This window comes from Rhopalosiphum maidis, chromosome 4, assembly GCF_003676215.2.
Source record: "Rhopalosiphum maidis isolate BTI-1 chromosome 4, ASM367621v3, whole genome shotgun sequence".
Classification (NCBI taxonomy): Eukaryota; Metazoa; Arthropoda; class Insecta; order Hemiptera; family Aphididae; genus Rhopalosiphum; species Rhopalosiphum maidis.
The window spans coordinates 21,400,180-21,412,925 of NC_040880.1; the positions used below are offsets into that span (position 1 = coordinate 21,400,180).

The 12,746-nt window shown below is 24.7% G+C and overlaps 1 protein-coding gene across 9 annotated transcripts in view; it reads left to right on the plus strand.

Moving 5' to 3' along the window:
* The first annotated feature begins 210 nt into the window (after positions 1-210).
* The window catches only part of LOC113549432 (glucose transporter type 1-like), an 80,525-nt gene continuing 67,989 nt past the window's right edge, over positions 211-12,746 (plus strand). For 6 of the 9 annotated variants that reach the window (XM_026950723.1, XM_026950721.1, XM_026950729.1 and 3 more), the window contains exon 1: positions 211-804. The gene's annotated coding sequence lies outside the window, so the exon portion shown is untranslated. The remainder of the gene's footprint in view (positions 805-12,746) is intronic. The other 3 variants (XM_026950725.1, XM_026950726.1, XM_026950727.1) reach the window with 3 other exon arrangements.

The following is a 12,746-nucleotide window of genomic DNA, read 5'->3' on the forward strand; positions in this document are numbered from 1 at the left end:
CGTGGCGTATAGCAACTACGCGTACGGTAGTGCAAAGAGGTTGGAAACGGTGGACCGGCGCGGGCGGCGCTCCGGTCGAGGGCCTATTGATCGCGGGACCGACGTGTGTGCGCTAGCGGCCATCGGCGGCGGGCGTATCCTCTCTCCGACCGGGCCCCGCGCGCGCGTGTGTGTAATCGTGTGTGTGTGTGTGTGTGTGTGTGGGTGTGTGTGTGTGTGTGTGTATCAGCCCGTGGGTCTGGTAGTTGCTTGCTGCTGCTGCTGCTTGTGCCTGCGATTCGCCACGCCGGGTTTTTGCATTTCACTTCGTTTCCATTTGCCGTTGTTATTGTTTTATATTGTGATCATAATATTATAATACATAACAGGTGTACCAGTATATCATAAATAACCGTCGGTTGATTTTTGATTTGGTTTGTTTTATTTTTATTATTTTTATTTTTGTTTATCCTCCCGTTGTTCACGCCTTCGTTTCGAGTTCAAAACTCAGAGGACACGCGCAACGCTTACGTGCGTGTTTATAAATTAGTGTATCTCACTCGATGAAACGATTATTCAAAAATAATGACATTTTATAAATACGAGAATAGTACGCTTAACACGTTGTCCGACAAGTAAATAAACACTACCTAGGTTGAAACTTATCTTCACAGAAGAAAAATACCTATACAATTTATACCGGTTTGGTACAACCACTGATGATCGAAGTTCACGTGACAATCGCGACGGATGACCGACTCCTGTCAGAGTGTGTGATAAGCTTTGCCAACATTCCGTCGTTCAAATCAGTCCAACAGGTTTCCGGTGAGTTTTTCATTTCAAATTATGATATTATGTATAATGGAAGCATGTTAATAATTGTTTTCTATGAAATTACATCCCGAATAGCAAACACCTTAATACAGTTTAGTAGCCTCATGGTAGAAATATTATATAAGATCATCATTCGAGTTCGACTTGAGTTCTATATTATACATTTTGTAATAATATATATATTATATATTAATAGTTCTCAACATAACACATTATATTTATTACCTTTATGTATACACCTACAATGTGCACTGACAATACAATTTATTTAAATTGTGACTGGGTTATTTCCTAAAATATATCGGTGTCAATCAATACAATTAACTGTATAAAATACATTTATATTTATAATAGTTAATGACTATAAAGGATTATTATATTGAAAAATTTTGTTTTCTTAGAAGTTTATTGTTAAATCAAACATTAAAATTGTGGAAATATGTGCTATTTATACATTTATAATATAAAAACAATTTACATGTGACTCGCGTTTATATGAATAATAAATATAAATTGAAAATATAAATTATATAGGGTTAATGTTAAACTAATTAATCTCTTTCAAATAAATGGTGCTGGTAGCCCATAAAATAGAATTTTTTTATTTAAAAAAAAATTAAATATTAAAACAATAAGTTTGAATCGTATGATATAGTGTTAAAATAAAATAATATAATGTTACTTTAACCTTTGATAATGTTTTCAAATAATCAATGAATAAGCAGGTGGTACTATTTCATGTTCATTCTAGTAACAGGGCGTTTCAAATAGGCAAACTCGCTACTTCCATGTCGTATGACACAAAATATTGTTCGTACACTTAAATAATCTGATAATCAGTTATTTTAGTTTTATAATAAAAAGTTAATATTTTAATGATATTATTACGATCTTACTACTTATGAGTCTATGAAGTATTAAGGTATATATATATAAAGGGTTAGTGCATATAACTATAAACATATATTATTGTTATAATGGTTATATGTATTAATTATAAGCCGTGGCCCGTGATGTAATAATATATTACGGTGGATTAAATTATATATTAATGTAGGTAGTTACTTTATTAATAATATTATTTTACCAATTGTATAAATTAAAGTTAAAATAATAAAATAAATAGTTTCATTGTAATAATAAATAAACTCTTAAAAATTAAAAATATGAAACAAAATAATTGTTTTTAAATGCAATCTATCTTTGTTTGATTTAAATGCATTAAAAAAAAATTCTATACTCTTTTATAATATTATATATTTAATTATAAATAATCAACATGTTCATATTCGTACTAGTCGAGTTTTTTTTATGTAATAAATAATTTAACTATTTCAATAAAAATAAAAATGCCAAATATTATATGAAGATATTTCGAGTATAAAGAAAATATTTACATTACTTACTTTGCATTAAATGTTGTATTAATATCTTAGTTTTAAAACTAGTTAACTTCGGTAGCCAATTTTATTAAGAACACCATTCAATATACAAGTTCCGTAAATTATTTAAAAAAAGAAATAATAATAATAATAATCTTATAACATCGTCTAAATTCTAAAATATACGATTCAAATTGTTGTATTAAAATAGTAATACCTTGGATATATTTACCATTATTGTACAATTTATATCTCACGAATTTCAATGTCAAATGTTTCAAAATCAGAATGAAATAAACCTATGTGATAAATCCTTAAATTTACATCCCTAATATAATACCAATACAATCTAAATAGGCTAATACAAAATGAAATATATTTAATAATCTTCGATAAAATAAATATTAAAATAACGTTGACTTAAATTCAATTGTTTTATCTTATCATATATTTATAACATTTATAAAATATCTTACTATTTTAAAATCTTTTATATTTTATTTTTCTTACAATAATGTCTACATTCACTTTTTTAACGAGGATCAATAGGCATGTGGGTATTGTACAATTTGTTATAAACTTGGTCTCTTAGGATATTTATTCTGGTTTCATGAATATATTTATATTTAAGTATATTATGTATACCGTTGTATATATTTTAAAAATTATTGGGTTTTAGACATTTTTTTTTTTAATTTAAGAAATATAACAAATATAGTGACATTTTAGAATTTAATGTTATTGTAGTTATTAAGATTTCAATACCAAAAAATATTTAATAAATTAATATATAGAAGTATAATTAATATTAATTGAGTTTTTATAACTAGTATAGATTGATTAATAATCTATTATATATTATTATTATTAATATTATGTATATTATATAATAATATCCTGAATTTTTTTTACTTAATTATATTTTCAATTATTACATAAATATATAGTTATAAATTCTTATAATATCATTATGTAAAATTATAAACCTTTAACATGCAATAATTTTGTTAAGCAATTATCATAATATATAAAGAGTATTCTACAAAAATAAAAAAATTATGTATAATATGTAGTGAATAATTTAAAGTAATATTGAGAAAGTATTTGAAAAATAATATAATAACAGTATCTCGTATGTAGATAAACATTTTTCTATTTTTTAGATTCTGAATGGAGTGATAAATGTATTATTGATTTTACAATGATGTGTGTTTTTATTTTTTTTGTGTGTCTGTCATCACTTTTTGGAGTAGTAATAGTGCTTTGATTTTTGACTTCAGCCCCTCTTTGAAAAGGAAAATGAATCTAGTTGGTACTTTGGGGGGATGGGGGGGGGTCAAAAGTAAAAAATTTTCCAGTAGAACGAATCATAGTAAATACTTAAAATTTTCACCAAATGTTTCTATTATCGTTATCTATTTACGATTAAATTTTCAAAATATTTAGAATTTTTTTGAACTATTTATAGACCGATGAAATTTTCGATTTTTCTAAATTTTTTTTCTTAAAATGCCAATAAAAAAATCTTTAAAATTTAATACAAGATTTATTTATAAGTTATTCATATTAAAGTAAAAAAAAAAATAAAAAATCGTTAGTCACAATTTTTGTTTATAAGCATTAAAAATTCAAATGTTTACGAAGTATGTCAAAATCGCGAATATTTGCAAGGAATTTTGAAGTTGAAAATTCATAAAATTTTTGTGATTTATATCTAAGGTTAAAAAACCTAACACAAGGTTCTCCATAACTTTTTCTTCAAATAACTGTAAAAAAAAAACCCAGCATTATAGAAAAAATTGTATGAGCGTATGAAATTTATTTTTTTACGAAATCGCGTAAAATAACGATATATTACAATTTAAATATAAGTAATTATATAATATATCCTACTAATTATCCTAGAATAACAAATCATCTCCGTTCAGAATCTTTTTTCGTATACAATGATACCTGCCATTGCATTCAAATTTAACACATTCATTACAGTGACCTACTCTACTAAACAGCAGAGCGATACCCACTTGCCCACCTCTTTTTTAGTTATTTATAATATTAATTACTGGTTTAAAATTTCAGTAAATCATACGTCACTTATGTCGTATTCCCAGTTAAAGATAATAGTCTTTTAAATATAAACCTATTACGAATTTTAAATTTATAAAATATAAGGTTTTAAAGTAAAATAATAAAATAATATAAATATTAACAATAATGATAGGTTACAATAATATTTGACTTGATAAAAATATTTTTTAAAACTTTTGTTAAATTTTAATGTGCCTTAAAAGGTTTTTTACACACGCAATACGTAAATAACATATGACCTTTTTTTCTCAATATTATATAACTCTAGTCATAAATTCACACGCAGTCTAAAACTCAGTACTGATTTTTACATTATTGTTTGTACACAATTAAAAATAAATATTTGTATACCTATTTATTTTCTTTTTTCTTTTATAAGTACTATATTACACGCTACAAGTTTACGAAAACCCATTAAACATTCTTATATTTAACACTTAAAAAATAATAATAATATATTTGCAATACTTACTTTTATGCTATTACTATACATGAACACTGAACAGTCGAAATAGTTTCTTCGTTAGGTTATTTTTTTAGTCTGAATTTGGATCGCGTGACATTAAATAACAACTGTTCAGTGTGTTTCGTGTGGGTAAGTGCTCTACTGCAGATTATTAAATCTGTTTTCGCTAAATTGGTGATTTTTTTTTAATGCCACTGTAACGAACTTATAAATAAAATCTACAAAAGCTTTCAATTGTTAAACGATTTGAATTGATTTCAAGTGTAAACAAACAATGGACACTCACAGAAAAGTTCCCTGGCGTAACATTGTGTACACACTACACACCTTGTGTCATTGTTATTGCCTTCTTAGCTTTGAATTGATTTTTTTAACTGAATATATATATATACTTTATTGTTGCTAAATATTATTTTATGATTTTTTTTTTTGTAGATAACAGAATAATAGTTTACAAAATGATTAAAATAACAAAGTAATATTAAGACTGGAATAAATAGCTCTAATATTTTTAACCACTTATTATTATAAAACTTAATTTATTGATGTTAAAATTAATATAATAATATATTTTATACTGCATGGTTATTATTCAGAAAACATATAAATATATATTTTTTAACACTATTTTATTTATTAGTTCAACCAATTATTTATGTTTATGTAAAAGACAACAAAATTAGAAACTATGTTAAAAAATGAATTTCTTAATTCGAAAAACATAATCAATTTTATTACATAAAAATAATTTCATTAACAATTAAAAAAATTATGAATATTTATTTAGGTAAAAAAAAAAAATAATTCTAATTATTCTACTATCTTTATTGAATCAGTGATTTATTACTATATATACTCGCTGTTAACAATGCAACACTTACTACTAGTTTGTCGTTTGTATAACAATTCTCTGTATTTATACATTATACTATGTATGTAAGCACTATAGCACTGTTAAATGTTTTAAGGTATAAATGATTTTCAGTTTATTTAAATGTTAATATGAACATTAAATATCTTTAAAGTTTCAAATTTACAATGATGAACAGCTACTAACTAGATTTTCTGTAATCTGCAGTTGAAGTTATTTCTTATATTATTATATCATATTTAAATCAGATTAAAAATATTTAGATAATTGTGGACCAAAACAATGCTATATTTATTTATGATACACTTTCATTTGAATTGAATTTTGATTGTATTATATTACCAGTTAAAATTTTCCGTTAGTACTTTTAAAATAAAATACGCATAATTTTAAAATCAATACTTACAACATCGTTTGGAAATTTACAAAAAAAAAAAATAACATTACTTAGAAGTTTTTAAAATAATTAAATAGAAAATATGAAGGTGAGGGCAACTGTAAAATAATAATAATGTAAAATTAATTTTCCGTAAAAACTATAAGGGACAGTTAAAAAGATGTTAAAAACTTAACGAACTGAACATTTAATTGGATTTTTTTAAATGACTAACCTGATTGGAAGTATATTAATTATTAGCCAACACGTATATTATATGTATAAATATTTAATTTTTGAAATTTGTTTTATTTTCGAAACGTAAACTATATTTAAGGTTTCCTAATATAAAAACAACTATACAACTTAGAACATTAAGTTGGATTCAAGTTGATAACAAAATTTTGTTTAGATGCTCGATCTAATAAAACAATTTTTGTTATAGGTAAATAATAGCGATTTCTTATGTCTTACCATCGTATAATATTCAAACGATTTAAAACATTTTTGTTTGGAGAGTTCTTTGTGCTTCTTAATATAAAATGAAAATAGCGTTTTTAAATGTTAAATTTTCCACTATCGTATTATTCTAATTAATTTAATGAAATTATCATCGATATTAGTTGGAACAAGTTTACTTTTAAAGTAAAAGCTAATAATTTATCGATGTAATATATTATATTTTTAACGTTGGTATTAATTTTTATTTTTAGGAATCAATTTAATAATTTTATTTCAATAACAGTTTTATTAAAGAAATTGACCTCAGAAATATGTCTAACGAGCCGAAAAATTACGATTTTAGAAAATGTGTCTATTAGGAATAGAGGAGAAATGTCTTGGTGGAAAAAGGAAATCAAATAAAAATGTATGATGTTACAACCACTACTACCGTCACCCAACACACCAATACGTACATTACTATATACACTATAAATGCGTACTACTATACTATCCCCGCAGTCCCTACGGTCACCAGTTACCCGACCAACACTGTTCTTTGTAGGAATATATATGTAAATACAGGGTGATTTATCAAGTATGCCCATCTCTATTTTTCCTTTAATAATGAATTTATTCATATTTTGATTTTTAAACTTTAAAATGTTCATCTAATACTTAAATTTGTATACCATATAAGGAATGTCTTGTGTCGATATCAACTTACTTTTTCTCAAATGAGAACCTCCTTATTTTCTGTAAATTGTTAAATAGATTTTTTTTTTTTAAACTTCTGATGTATTTTAATCATAATTCGTACGATTATTTTTTTAGTTGTTTTGTTTTTGTTGTTTGATTTATTTGATTGGAACATTTTAGTAATTAATATTAGTCAATCAACATTTTATAATTTTTAAAAGTTTTTCAAATATACCTAATAAATACTAGATACAATATTACATCTAATTTTTATGCTGTTATTTTAAGAACTACAATCTTAAGTAAATACGTTTTAATAACTCAGGAATATCATTTGTTCGAATTTTAAAATAGAAATTTTCGAATAAATCACTTCTTAATTATTTACAATAAAATAGAATAATTTTCATCTGAAAAATATAAGTTTGTATCACTTCCAAATACAAAACCTAAAATGATATTAAAATCTAAATAAATCAAAACATGTTACTTAAGTAAACTGAAAAATTTTAAATTTGAATATAATTTTTATTAAAGATATAATGTGGTGAATAATAAATATGCTTAGTGAATTACCCTGTATATATTAAGCTATGTGTCGCGTAGGGAGTCGATGGCAGCGGTGGTTTCAGGTCAAACGCGCGTCCGTTCGACATACAAAACTGGGCCACACAGAGACTGCAATGACGTCATTCACGGTGGTATCTATGGTTACGGGCAACGGAATGACGTCACGGTTAACCCAGCTTCCTGGTCCGGGGCCGCGCGAGGCATTCATTAAACGAGGCCTATACATATGTATATATTATATATAAACATACACATACCTTTTGACGTATTTATCCAGCCCTAACCCGTCTTTAAACATACGCACAAAACTACCAATGGGCTATACACACGTCCCCAATCCTTTTATAATTTGTTTTTAGGGATTCCTTTTGTATATATGCTCCAAATAGTAAAAATTATTTTCTTTGGCGATTAAAATTCAGTTTATATTTTCCTTTACGTCCTACAAATTAAAATTATTAATTTTTTCATCTATGCCATAATAATACATTTATATATTCACATATATTCATACAATCACACGTATATACTCACACCCACACTAATAATTACACTCAAAATAGACTTATAGCTAGATATTATTGTACAATTTATTATTAACACGAACAAATAATATAGTAAATTGAATGACAGCATCTACAGCAAAGGGTTGAAAGTCGTCCACGAATATACAGGCTTACTTGTTGAATGGACGTCGTCTCACCCTCTCTCCGAGTTGCTCGCATTCACTTCCGGTGTACAGCACCCCTTCTTGTATCCATTCATCCGTTCGTCCATCTATCTATCTATCCATCCAGCAACCAGGCACCTCTGTCGTTTATACTCATTGACTCATTTTGTACCTTATATGCACTGACTGCACATTGAGCTAATAACGAGCTTAAACATCATGCACGTATAGTTAAATTTAATAATTATTTATGCAGAGTTAACCCACCTACTTTATTTTTACCAATAGTCGTCGTTCACTATTAATACTTACGAATTTCTCAATAGTAATCACATGATGTTTAAAAAAACAGTAACAATGTTTATTTAATTAAATTTGATTAATTCACAGTAAAATAGTTAGTCTTATCGAATGTTTCAATATTTCCACGGTATATAATAATATAATGTATAACATATAATAATACTTTTTTCTATATTATAATCATAATATTATTTATATTGATAGCATTTCTAAAATTTAATTCTGATATAGTTAAACCGAAATAAATTATAGTATATAAAGTTGTTGTCTGGTAATAATTATTGATTAAAACTATTAAATGAGTATCTATACATCATAAATTAAATATCGGAGTGCGTTTCATATATATTTATTTACATGTGTAATGTACTAATACATATTTATTTTTTCATTCGAAAGATAAAAAATATAAGAAAATAAAATGAACAATAATACATTTTAAGGGAATAATATAAACTCGTTTTTGAGGTTCTGCTTGGAGTATTGAAATTACGCATTGGCACAGTTGCATTCCCGGACAGAGCAGTATGGTACTCTTTCAGATGATCGAATATGTTGTACCACCACTGCTGTGATCTCTGCACTTGGTTACCGGGGGTTCTCTGATTGGATTAAAACTATTCGAATTGCTCTAACGCTCTCGATTTTTTTTTATTACATTACTTCCGGCTAGTAAACACCCCGTTTTATAGCTAGGTTGCTTTCAGTTCTATATCTGTATCATTAAAAACCCAGTACATCAATAAAACGAGTAATTGAACCAAAAATCATAAAGCAGACATTTTGAAAACAGAAAATATACCTTTATTTTTACATCAAATTTATCACCTTGTGAAAAAATAATTTTAGATGTTTTAACATAAAATTTTGATTTATATTTATTTGTTAATACTTACACATTATATGTTAGAAATAAAAAACCAAAGTTGCTTACTTAGTTATGTGCTTTGTATTATAAATTTAAAAATTATATTTATTAATAATCTACCACTTGCTTTAAAAAGGCTTATGGAAATAAAAAGAAAAGATTTCACATAGAAAATAATAAAATTATAAAAATAATATGTATTATATTTAAACACTTAACTCTATGCGTTGATACTAAATTATGCGTTTTTGTGTATAACTGTACGCAAGGTTTTATAGTAGGAAGAAAATAGGGGTTCATTATTTCATCAATAACATCTTATTTTTATTTATAGACAGTACTATCAGTACTATTAAATTATATTAAGTATATAACAATGTATGTAATTGCAAAACTAATACATTCTTCGCAACACAAAAAATCTATATTTTTTTTCACATATATTTCTAGAGACTCCCATCCATGTACTCCGGTGATTAATTTACAAAATATATAAACAATGTACCATTATTGTTCAAGAAATATAGAAACACGTAGAGATTTATGTACACGTGTACACACATATAAATAATAAATAATGAATTGAATCAAGGAAGAAAGCACTCCTATATGGTTATAGGAGTGCTCCTATATACTTAGAGGCTAGAAAGCACATCATACTAGTTCTTGCCATTTCATAAATAAACGTAATGTACGTGAAATGGTACGTAAGTCACACGTAGGATATAAAAATATTATAGTCAAGTTTAATGGTTGGAATGAAATAATTTTAGTAAATTCTTTGAAAATAATGTATTAAATTATTCAACAACAAAAAAGTTTATTTTGATAATTTAAAACACAATATTTACTATTTTAAATTATAAAATTATTTATTTTTATATATTATATTATATTTACGATGTTATTGTTATTGTTACTTTTACTTTTAATTTTTGGTACCTTGAAGAACGCGTGAATAAAGAAAAATATAATCGTTGATTAAAACCTACTGGTTATTACAAGAAACATTTTCATTGTTTAAGTTTTAATTAGTTTTTGCAAACTGAATCCAACTGTGTGTGAAATGCGAATAATAATCAGTAATCACAGTTGTTTCTTAACTCGTTCCATGGTTTGATTGTCACGCATTAATTAGATGATATTTATCTTGACCAATAATGTATTTTGATTTTAATCATAATATTATACATACGTTTTGTTTTAAACAAGTTAATATAATGTAATTATTTAAGCATGATTAATTTTTGCTAAATATTTTTGGAAATATTTTTTAAATACAATTTATAAAAAATATAATATGTTTCACTTTCTACTATATTTCTTTAAGTTTACTAATTTTTTGAATGATAGCATACATTTTTTTCAAAGCAAAATATATTTTTAAGAATTTAAATGCATTAAAAACAAATTTTATATTAACATATACTTTATTTTAAGTATTTAATGTTTAAATAAATGGAGTGAAGTAGCATATAAAGCACGCCACAAAAAGTTGGTTCACTTCTATTCACTAATATCGACCCTAAAAACTATAATTATTTTATTTTAAAATTAAAACAGTAGATTGGTATGATAATTAATAATTGAACAATACTGAAAAATTGTACTACATGAATAAAACAATATACTATATGATGAAAATATTAAAAATAATACCTCTAGGAATAAAAGCTAGAAGTTATTTACAGTATGCAACAAACAGTGGTAATATTATCACAATGGAATCAAAATTCTAAATGGGCGGGGTTGACAAATATATTATAAAATAATGCAAGAATACATAGTAACATTAGTAACAAATTAATAAGTAAGAACCCATATAGATATAAGACGTTCTATGGATATTATTATTAGGTATACCTTGGGTATCTATTCATATGATATAATTCTTTGATTTATTAAAATGTATTAGTTTTAAGTTTCAAAATTATATGTTTTTCAAGATAATAAATGTGTTTTATCACAATTTGCTGTTGAAGTAGTGGATCACGCCGATTGCGATGAAATGGTTGCGTATATATTAATCGCGGTTACAATAATTGATCACCAGGATAATTGATCATCAAAAACTATTTTAAAAACTTATAAATTTATATAATGAAAATAATTTTAATTGAATTTTTAGTAAGTTTTAATAAACTATAATAAGACGTAATATATTATACTCCTAAAATATTGGTAAAAGTGAAAATTGAGTCTAAGACAATAATGTATCTAAAAAGCCTATAAAGTATATTGTTAAATCATAATTGTGTGATATGGGTACAAGAATATAACCATTGCTATTAATAATATGATAATAGATAAATTAACGCAATAAAGATGTAAATTTGAGTGCCATTTTACTATATATGGATATATTACACGTTTGAACAATTTATCATTGTATTTGTATATAAAAACGACACTAAACAAAGATGGTATCTTATATCACTAAATAATTTCATGTTATGTTTTTGATAATGCAATTGGGTAAATTAATTAATATTAGTATAAATACAATAAGTTGATTACATTTTTTCTGAAAACATTGCAACTGAAAATATAATTGTATATTTAAAATATAATAATATACGTACAAGTTTAATATACTCATGAATAATTATAATTATATTTTAAGACTCTTTGGTTTTAATATAAACTACTTTTAGGAAATTTTTAATTAAATTTTCAAACCTTAGCTATAAAAATCGGATGTTTTATAAATTTTCAACTGCAAAAGTATTTTCAAATTTTGTCAATATTTTAATTTCAAATGCTTTTAAACATAAATTTTTATATTTATATATTAAGTAATTTTACATATCTTTAAGAACAACTTTTGTGAGGTTTTGTATTAAACTTTTGAGCTTTTTAACCGAATGAAAAACGTTGATCGACAAAAAACATATCACATAATCTAAAAATAATTTATTGTAATGATATAAAAATAATTATTACTTATAATATATAATATTATTATATTATTAATTATATTTAGACAATCGATAAATTAATTTCACATTAGTACATCATACAAGATGCATAAAATAATTTATAAAAGATACAATATCACAATATTTATTAAACCAACTGTATTATAAATTGTTGTATATTTTAATTTAATAAACGTTTATAATCATAATAAATTAATTACTTGTATTTTTTTTTTTATATAAAATCTTAAACGAATAATAGTTAATATCATATAAAAAAT